At 36.9% G+C, this 12,911-nt stretch overlaps 1 protein-coding gene and 1 pseudogene across 3 annotated transcripts in view; both read right to left on the reverse strand.

Annotated features, from left to right (window-relative positions):
- The window catches only part of Mdga2 (MAM domain containing glycosylphosphatidylinositol anchor 2), an 801,066-nt gene that overhangs the window by 482,636 nt on the left and 305,519 nt on the right, over positions 1-12,911 (reverse strand). The window lies entirely within an intron of this gene.
- On the reverse strand, positions 741-11,585 carry LOC147828822 (branched-chain-amino-acid aminotransferase, cytosolic pseudogene; annotated as a pseudogene). 2 transcript variants are annotated; one of them, XR_015450035.1, is made up of 2 exons: positions 2,778-11,585; positions 741-1,455 (listed from the first exon to the last, which is right to left on the reverse strand). The product of XR_015450035.1 is annotated as a branched-chain-amino-acid aminotransferase, cytosolic pseudogene, transcript variant X2 (transcript). The 2 variants fall into 2 exon arrangements; XR_015450034.1 differs by lacking the exon at positions 741-1,455 and having other exon boundaries at positions 1,984-11,585.

Raw genomic sequence — 12,911 nt, forward strand, 5'->3', positions numbered from 1 at the left:
GAAAAAAGAAAAGATAAAAAAGGAAAAGAATAAAAAGAAAAGAAAGGGCCAGGATTTAGCTCAGTGGTGCCACTGCCTGCCTCACAAGCTCAAGGTCCTGAATTCGAACTCCAGTACCAAAAAAAAAAAAGAGAGAGACAATTAGGATCTTACTCTAGCAAAGGAATGCTCCAGTAAATCTTACTCAGTAGTTCCTAGCATACAAAAATAAACGATTCTGGCTGTTTCTCAAGGTTGACAGTCTTCATAGATTTCTTACCTCTCACTAATAAACAGTATTTTCTTTAAGATTTAAGTGCTGCTTATTTTCTTCCAGATACCAAAGTAAAGCTGTTAGTTATCATTTAAGTTCGTGGTTCTCTCTATCACCTGTATCTAAGGACAGAAAGAGGGGATACTATATGTCATAAATCCTGTCTCATGTTCCCATAATAACAATGTCATGTTGACTCCTGTGAACTAACTGTTGCTTGTGAACAAGTGAAATCTATTATCAAGGGGTGGTCAGAAATAAATATAAATTCATGAATCACAGGACTCTAGGTAAACTTGGAAACATTTTTAATGAGAAAGCTAAAGGAAAATTACATTGTGTATCATAATTTACTTTAAATTTTAGCACAAATCATTTAATGGAAAGTGAATAAAGGTCCTTTCTACTTATAAAAAGGAATAAAGCAAATATTTTTAATACACAAATTGAATGTTTCAATAATATTCAAAGTGACACTTTAAATTTTTATTTTCTTGAAATAGCTGCGAGGAAACAAGTTGGTTTGGAAATACTAAGGTAAAGCAATTTAAAATGAGGAACACTAAAATCAATGTATTTATACAAATACGCATAGCATACAAATAGCAATTTTTAAAATGTCCCATTTCTCTTTTTTATGACTTAGAGTTTACCTAATAAAATTTTAATTTATATCAGATATCTTATATGTTAATTTGAGTTATTTTTCATATCTAGATCTAAAAATGATACACACTTTGGGTATTATTATTTATCTATATGTTTGGGATATACTGTATGTGTCATCTTTAATACAACTTTTACTTGAGACACCAAATGTGATTTTTTGGGATTGGCATCTGAGTTTGAATAGCTAGGATATGCAAAGAAATGCAGAGAAAGGAGAACATATATTTCACGTGATATTTATCCGACGTATCATAATTCAGAACAGTATCAGAAGGAACAATCTACAAATATTTGATAAGTTTTTTGTTAGAAAAACAAAAATGAAGTTGTGTCCTTGAAAAGAGGCTTAAACGTAAGGTGCATATTTGCCCTTTTATTCCGCAGTCAGTTTCAATCAGGACATGGGGGAGTAAACCATAGTAAATATTAAGCTGTAGCATATGATTCACCCTTCTCTCTGTGGCCACCAGCAAACAAAAACTGGTGCAAATGGCTTCTCACAGAGGCTACTTCCTTTTGGACATATCAAATATCTAGAAAAGAGAAAGCAATTTAAACAGTTCTATTGGACAACATTTTTTTCCCAATTCCTTGTCTATCTAACTTTAAATATCTTCACAAGGTAAAATTAAAAAGTGGTTCGCATAGAGAAACACAGATTTATGGATTGTGATCTCAGTGTTTTTGTAATGTCTCGTGCTCTAAGAGCCGCTATTATTGAACCTTTGAGTGATTATATTGTTGCTTGAAAATCAAATTCTTCATACTACCAGATACATTTGCTAGTTCAGCAAATTTGTAATGATAAAAATTTTGTAAATTGCAGTACCAGCCTATGAAGAATTTTATTAAATAAGAATGGAAAAAAGTATTATGTTAAAGTTAATGATGAACACATAGAGCTGCATAAACAATTCTAAAAAATAAAAAATAAAAAGCAATACTGTTTTCACCAGTAAGAGGAAACTTATTTTTATGAAAATATTCTCTTTATAAGAAGAAAGTGATGTATTTATTCCATCAAATCTTGAGATTAGAAAGAAAAAACTAATTTTCTGTATTTAGCACTGAGCAGTTTGGCATGAAGCATGAAAGAAAAATCAACAGAAATATTACTATACATGTCATTATGCCAAGTAATAAAAAGGTGTGAAAATAAAATTTATACTATACAATCTAGTATTTTAGTCTGTATCTGTTCAGTTTATTTTATAAACAGAGACATCTGGAAAAAGTTCTCTTTCACAACAATGCTTTTCTTGATGTAAATTTCATCATGCTCACTCTCTTACAGAATAATTTGTATAAATATGCTATATTGCTTCTCTTTCTAAAATCACTTCATATTTTTCTGGCTTATATCAATACTTGCACAGAAAGCTACTGAACACAACCTTTTTGTGTAAACAAATGAGCTTACTGGACTACAGGATAGAAAAGCCTATTAGATTATGTGATAATCAGATAATAAGGCAGTTGCCTTATTTTTGTTCTTACTCATTAGTTTAATCTGATGCATGATACCTTTCCCATGACTGACTAAACTTTAGTCACTGCTAGTTAACTTTCACTTCTAAATCTCAAATATTTCCAAGGAAATCATTTGTTCTTGTCAATAACTGGCCATAGATATATGTCTCTAAAAGGAAATAAAATGAATTAACTCTCATTTATAGTACCTACAGACATTTTACCATAAAAACTTAAACAATTTATCCAGAAAAACAGAAACAATAGAAATAAAAGCCAGTCATTTTCATGTCTAACAATATATGAAACTTGATACCGGAACCATTTTGTTCATCCCATAAATCCTGAAATGTAGTCTAAATCCCTCCTTTCACTGTCTATGTACCTGAACCAGGCGGTCATGTTCACTAAGCTTTTGTTTTCTCTGCTGCAAACCAGAAGGACAGTCATTTCTGAAGTCTCCTTGAAGATCACAAGTTGTGCTAATCAGCATTTGGTCTACATTCAGAAACCGGCCAAGTGAAGGCCAGGCTGACCTCAGCATGTTCGGCAACAGCTTCTCAGTGCAGCATTAGCAAGACACGCATGCTGTGCAGTCTATCCACCTTCAAAACAGCGACACAAACAAGTTGGTCCCTCCGAGTATGTAATTTATACAGAAAACTATAATCCTATCGGGAAAAGATGCCTATATATCCTATTTGGGTGAAAGAGAATTTGCTAATCATCATCTTCTTCAAAGGAAAAAATGAAACATCTTTTAAAAGAAATTGAGATAGAGGAAAAAAGCCAAGTAAATATTAATTCAAGATACCTTTCAAAACTAGTAGTTTGCGATCTAAAAGTCAAAATTAAAAAGATAATCAATTCTAATTTGAAAGATTTCACAAACTCACAATAGTATAGAACTCAGATTTTTCCCCAATATTTTGACTTCAGTTAAATTCTAATAGGTAGGCACAGTAGATGGTTTGAACAGCATAAGGGCCAAGTTTTATCCCAAATTATTGCAATGATTCAGAGAGTTTTAGGTTAATGTGACTTTGGGAGGTGAAGCCTGGTCAGATGAGGCGGTCACTGGGGTCGTGGCCTGGCAGGGTCCTTCTCTCTCCTTCCTGTTTGTCATGTCAGTCATGACCTCTTCCTCCTCAGCCACGCTTTCCTGCCTTGAAGCCAGCTGACTGTGGACTGAAACTTTTACAAACTGTGAGCCCACATAAGCTTCTCTTGCCTTACATTGTGAGTGTCAGGTACTGTGCCCCAGCAGCAAGAAAGTAACGAAGACAGACAGGGTCTCCCTACTGGTGCAGGCCAGCCTTGAAGTTACTATGGAGCCCAGGCTGGCTTTGAACTTGTGATCCTCCTGCCTCAATCACGAAAGCACTGGGATTATGGGCATACATACATATACCCAGGCATACATCACTAGACCTGATATATTTAAGACTTTTAACACATTGATAGCACAAGAGTCAACCAAGCACAAAGCTTTTGTGAATGCAGAAACCAGGAAAGACTTTCAAAAATGACTCCAAGATTTTCATGTAAGCAGTAGAGTGACGGCAGTACCCTCATTCAGATAGGAAAAAGTGTAAAAACAGATCTGAGGCTGAGGAAATGTCAGAAGCTATACATAGCAATACTTTGGTTATAGTGTTTAGACTTCAGGTAGTCTTAAGTAAAATCCTAAATCCATAGTAGGAATTGACCTGTATATCAGACAGTATGGACAATATCATTAACTTCAATAGAACACAGTGGACACAGGAAGGACTATAGTAGTTCTGAGAAAGACTGGAACAAGAGATATTAGCCACAGGCACTACATGGCTATCTCAAAATGTAGCTGAGCAGGGAAACAGAAAACAGACTCGCAGTAAGGAGAATATGGTGAAATGAGGACATCTTTGAAAGGAAGAAATAATTGCATCGTCATAATCATTCTTTGAAGTTGGCATTATTTTTCATAATTTACAAAGTTTTAAAAATTTGCCCTAGAAAAATAGTAAGTTTGCAATAATATGTAACCAAAAATTAATTTATTTAAAGTGTCACTATGAATCAAGTCCTTCCATCAATTTTTAAAGTCTTAGTATCTTAAGGTTTGAGGAGAAAGCTTTTGTATTAGTGCAGTGCTCTAAAAAGGGTAAATGCTTAAGATTTCAGCTTAGATGTTATCTCCCTAAAGAAAAGTCAATATCCTCAAAATCTCTACCACATCCTATGATATGCTTCTTTTATCATACTCAAAAATGTGCATTTAGTTGTTTTTTTTTCTTTATTTACTAATCATTTTCTGCTTCTCAAATGTGAATGAGTTCAGAGGTATTTTCTGATTTGGTCACTATTTTTTCCACTGAACTCCACACATGCCCACACTAGTACATACTCAGTATATGCTCAATAAATATTTGTTGAATGAGGGACTACTTTTTCTTCATTTCTCCCTTTCATATCCATGCCAATGTAAGGAATAGAAATAAATATCATCTGTATTCTTGGATATCCTTCCATTTCAATCAGCAGCAAAACTACAAATATTTATTAGCTCTCTTTGAAAATATGACTGAACTATGAATGTGATATCACATTAAATTATGTTGATGCTCATTTTGTACAAAACATTTTTTTCAAATGACCGATGAAAGGGTAATAAATTCAAGCAAGACACAATGCATGAAATAGCAATGGAGTGAATGTTTAAAAATCTAGCTATTTAAATTAGTTTTTTTTTAATTTTCAGGAATGAGTATGCTTTAAACTGCATATTACAGATACAGCTGTGAAAGATTGACACAGATAATTCTCTTGAAGTATCTACTTGAAGAATCGTAATAGTTCCAGCAGTTCATTAGTTGTTTGGTGTTCTCTTCCTATAGGGTTTACTACCTAGACAGTCTTCAGCTATGGCCTGACCTCTCAGAAGTGGTTTGGGTGCCACAAAGAAATCAAAGGCCTACAACTCAGATGAGGACAAAAGTGAGCACCAGCTCGCTCTATTGGCTGCTTTTTCCTTCTGAGCAATGCTGACACAAATTTGCTTTGAAATTGAAACCCTCATCTATCTGATTATTTTGGCAAGAATAGGAAGGCGTTTGTGCCAACTAAATTAAAAAGAGAAAACACAGAACCAGATAAAAGAGAAAGAATGGAAAAAGGAAAGGCACTTTAAAATCTCTCATGATATGAATTACTAGCAACTGATAACAAAGTTATGTTTACTTAAAAGAGAGCTGCACAACAAAATTGAAAGAAATCGGGAAGAGATTTGATAAAGCTAGAGAAAAATATGATATAAAGTAGAAGGGAAATAAATTATTCAGATGGTGCCCACTGTTAGACACCATTATAATTTTTACCTTTAATTCCATGATCAATGATAGTAAATATCCTAGATATAGGATTATACAGTATTGGATTGCACATGATCAAATTTCATATTATATTATTATTTTAGAAGACACCAAGAAAAGCTATGCATCACTACTGTCTCTAAGTTATAAGCTAGCCAAGTTAATAAGCTAATCTTTAAATACCTATTATTTTTTAAAATGTCTTATGACTTATGATATGTTTTGAAAACTATATACAGACTAGAATGCAAGTCTGCATTAGATAGTATGATTTTTTCCGATGAAAGTTGGTTACATAATTGTATGGTGCAACCAGTCAATTTTGTTCTGAAAGTATCTTAAAATAATATATATGTTTACTCTTTCAAATAATAGGTGAGACAAGCCTGGTCTTCAATATTGTTATACCCTAATTGTGTATTTGATCTTTTTAATTACCATGCCATCAAACTGGATCATGAGGATTGGGGGGAATGAAATTTCATTGTATGTGATGAGGTCTGCTTTAAACAGAGAGTTTGTATGAATTTATAGAAATCATTTCACTGTCTAGTTGTATAGATGGCTTCCGAAAAACTCTATTATAGAATCAGAGAGAAGGAATGAGGTGCTAAAAAGGAAAAGGCCTATCAGCATAGACCATATATCTCTCTACTACCTGGAATTTAATGGAACATATATACATTTGCCCCTGATATTCAAAGCCAAGCATAAAAGAATGATCATATCCTCACTGATCTATGCAAATTTATGGCAAAATTAAATAAGCATAAAATGTGTTAAGTGTCTCATAGGTTATAAAGCTTTCAAGCCCTGCAAAAGAAATGAATTTGACATATTTACTAGGTTATGGTTTTAAAAGAAAATAGTAAAAATTTTGATTACATCATAAATGCCCATGTGCAGTCTCTGACACTAGTGCGAGCTATTGTTCCGAAGTCCATTGGCTTACTGGGACCAAGAGACTAACATGAATGCCTCTCTTCACTAACCTGCTTGCCCTCTCCATAAAGGAGACTTAAGTACTAAACATTTGAAAATAGAAAATTGTATGGTATATCTGAAAGCTTTTCTGTGACGAAGAAAGCATATTCTTGGTGCTAATTTATATTTATATAAGCATATGCATCTATAATTATGGGTTCATACACATATAAGTCAGTATTCTGAATTATCAACAAATACATGACTTAAGTGCTCTCAAAAAATAACACCATTAATCAAATATGTGCCTTCTAAAACTAGGTACACAGGTAATAAATGGCTTTTCACCTTCAAATTGCATTAAAGGGAGAAAGGGAAGATATCACAGTGATGCAGGCTGACCACTCAGGAAGGCTAACAGACAGTTTTGATACTCATAGTTTCCGGTCTTCGCTGTTTTAAGTAGTCATTTAATTTTTCAGCATAACCAGAGATGACAGCAGGATATACTCAATTGCAATGATTCCCATTAACTACAGCCTCAAGTCACTGATGCATAAACCATTTTTGTAAAGAAATTTCCTCCTGGTTAACTTATAAGAAGAAATATGAATACCAGACAAACCAAATAACCTGATCAGTATAGTCTTTCCTGGTGAGTAAACCAAAATGGATAATAACTAATGTACAGAATATTGATTTCAATCATGATTTCAGAATCCAGAACAATTAGAGAGAAGGCACTATTAGCTTGTACCATGGAGTTATGCCATTCTTGGGAGTCCAACTCAGTCACAGAGTAAACCTTCTACAAGCTTCTCTGATAGTGGGGATACCATTACTTGTTAGCAACAGAACCAAAATAATTCATTTCATAATCACTGCTTCATTTTATTTTGTGTTAGTTTTTCTGGGGTTGAAAAAAAAGAGCTCAGTAGGAGAGCACTTGGCTAAAAGGCAGAAAGCCCTGAGTTCGATCCCTAGCACGACACACACACACACACACACACACACACACACACACACATTTCTACTTCCATCTCAGGGACTGTGAACAGTGACTTTTATAAGACAGAGTAACCACAAGACCAGAGAATGATCGGTTGCCATTCTCCAATGCCACAATGATGCCAAGTGAGAGCTACAATCTTTTATTTTTCCAGCCAGATATGGAACCCAAGGGATTCCTTCACCAACTGGATTGGACTGAATCTAAGACTCTTTTTCATCCTACAGAAGCACTGCCAGTTGATCATAATTGTCTTCTAAAATGAAATATACTTGCCATCGCAGAGTTAGAATTAAGTGTCACGCATTAGATATTCAAACATTCCAACATTCAAAGCCGAGAATTCTCCCTGCTTCTGTTATGTTGTGTCTGTGACTTTAGACATCACTCTTACAGAATATCCACTCAGGCAGGCTTTTCTATGGATGATTGAGCTCATCTGCCACAATCTGTGGTTAGAACAATTCTCAGTAAGTACCTTAACATCAAATTTCGGGGGCAGCTTCTTGTGTTTTCATTCTACCTGTACTTCTATCTTCTACCCAGAAATGTTGCATTTCCTCCCACGCAGATCTTACTGTAAATGTTTCTTTTACAAAACATTGCAGTTAGTGATAGGCAAAGGAACACCTGCATTCCACATAATAGTCTTCATTGGGAAATATGTTTTTAAAAATAAAAGTTAAATTAATAGCATCTCCATAGCAAAATCCAATGATTCTACACAATTTGATACAATGGTATATACCCAAAGAAATGAATACCATAGGTGTCATGGAGTGAATTGATTGTCTGGATTACTTTTTTCCAACAGAAATGATAAGAAAATATAAAATGAATCATAATAAATGTGTAACAAATACCCTTTTCATAGTAGATAAGTACTGGGTTGGTTTTTTTTTTGGTACCAGGAATTAAACTGACGACCTTGCGCTTGGGAGGCAGGTATAGCACAACTGAGCTAAGGCCCTGGCCCGATAAGTTCTTAATTTTGGGGATATGTAAATTAAGTATTTAGTTTTTAATGTAAGGATGAAACAAATATACTCAGTTCTTCATGAAAATCTGAAAATAGGGATGTTTTCATTATGCCAAAAAATGAAGCCTACACAAGCAAAGGTTATATCTCAAAATTACCCTCCTCTGAAGAGTCTTTAAGATCTTCACAAGCTTGGACATTTCTTTGCAAAAAACTTACCTATTTCTCTTCCCCCAGAAGTAACTGGACTGCTATTGTTATTCAGTTATCTATATTATTTTTTGGACAGCTACTTGGAAAAGACAGAGAGGTGAAGGAGAGAGAATGTCAGTAAGTCCTCTGGGAGAGGCTATTTGTAGGAATTGGACCCAGACTTCTTAGAGATTCACAAACTGGCACTGTGAGTTCCATCACTGAGATTATGTTTGCTTAAAATTGCTAACAGTGGGCCAGGAATTTAGCTCAGTGGTTCTGGCGCCTGCCTTGCAAGCGCAAGGTCCCAAGTTTGATCCACAGTACCAATAAATAAATTAATTAATTAATTAAAAATTGCTAACAGTCATGGAAACATTATGCCCACCACAGAAAAAAAATGTGTTATTTATATTCTATCATTCAGTTCTTGTATGACATGGACAATATGATTCCCATTCTAAAGATGAAAAAAGAGAGGCCCATAGATAGTAGTGGTGGAGCTGAGATTCAAACTCCGCTATTGAATATTTCTCAGCCCAGATTTTTATATTCTCTACTGTCTCCCTTGAATAATCCAGAACTACATAAATTTATGCCTTTCAGATCATTGTTTTCTGATATCTGCAAAGACATTAATAGGGAATTTCCTGTGAAGGGAGTAGAGAATGCAGTTATTGATTTTTCTAGAAAAGACTCTACGATGGGATGGCAGATATGTCAGTTGCGAAGCTGTAGCTCTGGGGGAAGACAGGAATATTTTTCAGGTAGTTCAATGGCTTGAAAAATGGATACTAGATGGAAGACATTGCTCAAAGAGATCAACTGTCCTAGACCTAGGCAGAATATGAACTTACCAGGCCAGTAAAAAACAGCGAGAAAGAGACTTCGTGAAATGGGGTCTGGATTGTGTATGAGACGAGCTAATCACAGCTGTGGTAACCAGTATCCATACTGTGCTTGTCTTCTATGCACCACAGAAAGTATCCATAAAGACTTAAGGTCTGCCCACACCCCGCCTCTGGCAACCAGCTTAGCCCCATGGGTGCCTGCAGCACCCCCCACCCCCCGGCCTCTGGCCTCCTGGCTATGCCACTATCGGGTTCCACACTACAGAGGCACAGGGGATCATAAAGGCCATTGTCCTGATCTCCAGAAGATAGAGCAGAATTGAACAACAGAAAGAGGGCCTCTCTCAGGCTCCTTGATGAAAATTGAAACCCACTGGGAAAGTGAAGAGAATCTCTGCAATAAAATCACACCAGACCACCGTACTTGGTAAGTTGGAGGGATCATCACCACCCACCAGAATCTGGACTATTTTCAGAGGAAAGGCAGCTGGAACCTGCCGTAGAACCTTGCAGAGTTCAACCCTGCAGGAGGACAGGGAGCTCAACTTGGGACTTGCAGCCAGAAATCTGCCTGAATCGCACAGGTCTACTACTGTCTTGCTGAGACTCATTGACTTATATCTGCACACTGCTGCCCACATGGTCTGTTGTGACAACAGAGACATACCCTGAAGGAGGCCCTTCATTTTTATTTTTTAATTGTTTTTCCTTACTGGATATCACTCAGTTTGTCCAAGATACAGTTTGCAAGTTTAGGCCCATTCTCCATTGTTGTATTAATATGTATCATCTGGTCCTTGTACAATATATCAGAAACTGGGAAGATAACGCAGGCTGTACCAGAGCCAAACAACTCCCTTACTCTGTTCCCCTCCAGAGCTTGGGTCAGATCACCCATGGTGAGATACCTCTCTGACACCTTAAATTCACCCCACTTGCCTGCCAGGTCCAGAATGCTCTGCCTTGTCACTCCTGGAAGAATGATTCCATCTAGCGGAGGAGTTGCCAGTTCTTCTCCATCTTCATTTATCCAGTAAAGGAAAAGATTCATTGTTCCGACCTCAGTTAACTGGTGATCCTCTCCATAGAGCCACAGGACCTGCTGACACCTCTTCTCCAGTGCATGGCATTGTGCAAAAAGAGAAGAACCATAATTCCCTCCCATCTTGCAGTCCCCCGTTCCACCTTGCCAGGCTCTGACATACTGAGTGGTGGCCCACAGTGTCACTGGCTTGAAGGATCCACTTGAAAAATAAGGCCCCACTGGGCTCAGGATTACAAAGAGCAGTGCTTTGCTTGGCTTCTTGATTCCAAAAGAATGCTCAGTTCTGATGAGTGTGGGAAGAATATAGAGACTAGCAGCAGTGGAATAGGGGATCCATTCTTTATCCAAAGACACAAGCTGCCAGATGCACTGTAGAAGCTCTTCCTTGTCATATACCAGCAAAGTTGCCCTCACGGCAGATCGATACATTCTGTCCATGTTGAGGTCTGGCCGGAACAGCCGAATTTTATTATCATGTCTTTGATATGCCTTCAAATCTTCAAACAATTCCAAGGCATAGTGCAAAGTGGATGACGCAGGATGCAGTGACAGATTCTGAAAGGGCTTGATGTGAAGTTTCTCCCATCCAAACTCAGAAGACCACTTCACTGTCAACATGTGATCCATAAACACGGTTCCGAAAACCAGATTATTTGGGTCTGGTTTAGCCTTAAAACTGGTGGATGGTGTGATTATTAGATCTTTAGCCTTAAAGGTCTTCACCATCTCTTTGGAGCCTCCTTCTGCAGAGCATCCACCGCCGTGGTCCTGGCAGCGAGGGCAGCAAAGGCACGTGGTGGGCTGGCCATGGCGAGGCGGCAGGGGTGAGCCCAGGGGCATGGCCTGCACCGCCCCAGGAGCCCCGACTCCGGCCCCACAGCAAGGGTCCAGCCCAGCGTGCTGGGCAGCCCCCACCTTTATTTTTCAATTGTTATTTTCAAAATTATTTTTCCTCTTATTTTTTTTCTACTCTTTTCAAATTTTTCCCATTTTTCTTCTTTTTTTCTTTTTTCTCTTTTCTTTCTCTCTCTCACTCTCTCATTCTCTCACTGTCCCTCATTGTTCTTCATTTTCCTTTTTTGTTCCTGTTCTGGCCCTAATTCAGATTTCTTCTTTTTCTTTTCTTCTCTTTTTTCCTTCTCTCCATAGTCATTAGTTTTAAAGCAAAGTAAATAGTTTCTAGCCTCCCTATTCCTGTTAGGTTGTTCTGTTCTCATATTTCTTCTTTCATTCTGTCTTTCCCTCTTGTCTTCAACAGTTTCCTAGAGTTTGCATGATCTTCCTGTGTCCTCTGGCCTCTGCTAACCTTTCCCTATCCTTCTACCTATCTATGCCTCCCTCCCCAACTCCTTCTAAGTCCCCATTCCGAAGGGTAAAGGTGCTATATTGAAGAGTTTATTCACTATAAACATATGTTGGGCTTGTCCTTGATTTTGATTTATTTCACACAGTTAAAGCTGATAGATTAATAACTACCACAAATTATCATTTTCTAAACTGTGCTTGATGCTATAGTGTTGCTGACTGTATCACTTGGGCTAAGGTGTTGTGATTGATCTAATCAGTTGTCCTTCCTGGTATAATGAAAATGAGATAGCCTCAGAGTCGTTAAAGATGCAAAACCTAAAGACCACCTATATCTGGAAGACACTTCTGAGAAGCAATCATTCCATAAGGGTTCTAAATACAAGCAACAAAGATAAGCAATATTGAAGTATCAACCCAGGAATTAAACCAAGGCTAGTACTAAAAACAAAAATAAGAAAACATTTAAGCAAGGCACAAACCCAGACTTCCACCCACCAAAGGCAAATTCTGGGGGAAACAAGGTGGAAAAGTCTGATGATCAACTACCTGGACACTCTGAACTGATAGCACAGGAAGTAACAAAACAGATGAATGAGGTGCTAGAAAAATTCAAAACAGAAATAATTTTCCAGATAACTACAGAGATGGTGAGCAGAGTGAAAGACATGATTAGAGGCTCCAGAACAGAAACAGATAAAAAAGTAGATTAGTTCAGGACCATGATGGAAACTATGAATGCCCAAAATGTGAAAGAAATGGAATCCATGAAGCAGATTCAAATGGATATCCAGGATTAAAAACTCTATTGAAAGCATACACAGCAGACTGAGCCACTCTGAAGACAGAATATCAGATATA

This window comes from Heterocephalus glaber, unplaced genomic scaffold (assembly GCF_053883595.1).
Source record: "Heterocephalus glaber isolate CG9 unplaced genomic scaffold, H.glaber_assembly_v1.0 deba00000901, whole genome shotgun sequence".
Classification (NCBI taxonomy): Eukaryota; Metazoa; Chordata; class Mammalia; order Rodentia; family Bathyergidae; genus Heterocephalus; species Heterocephalus glaber.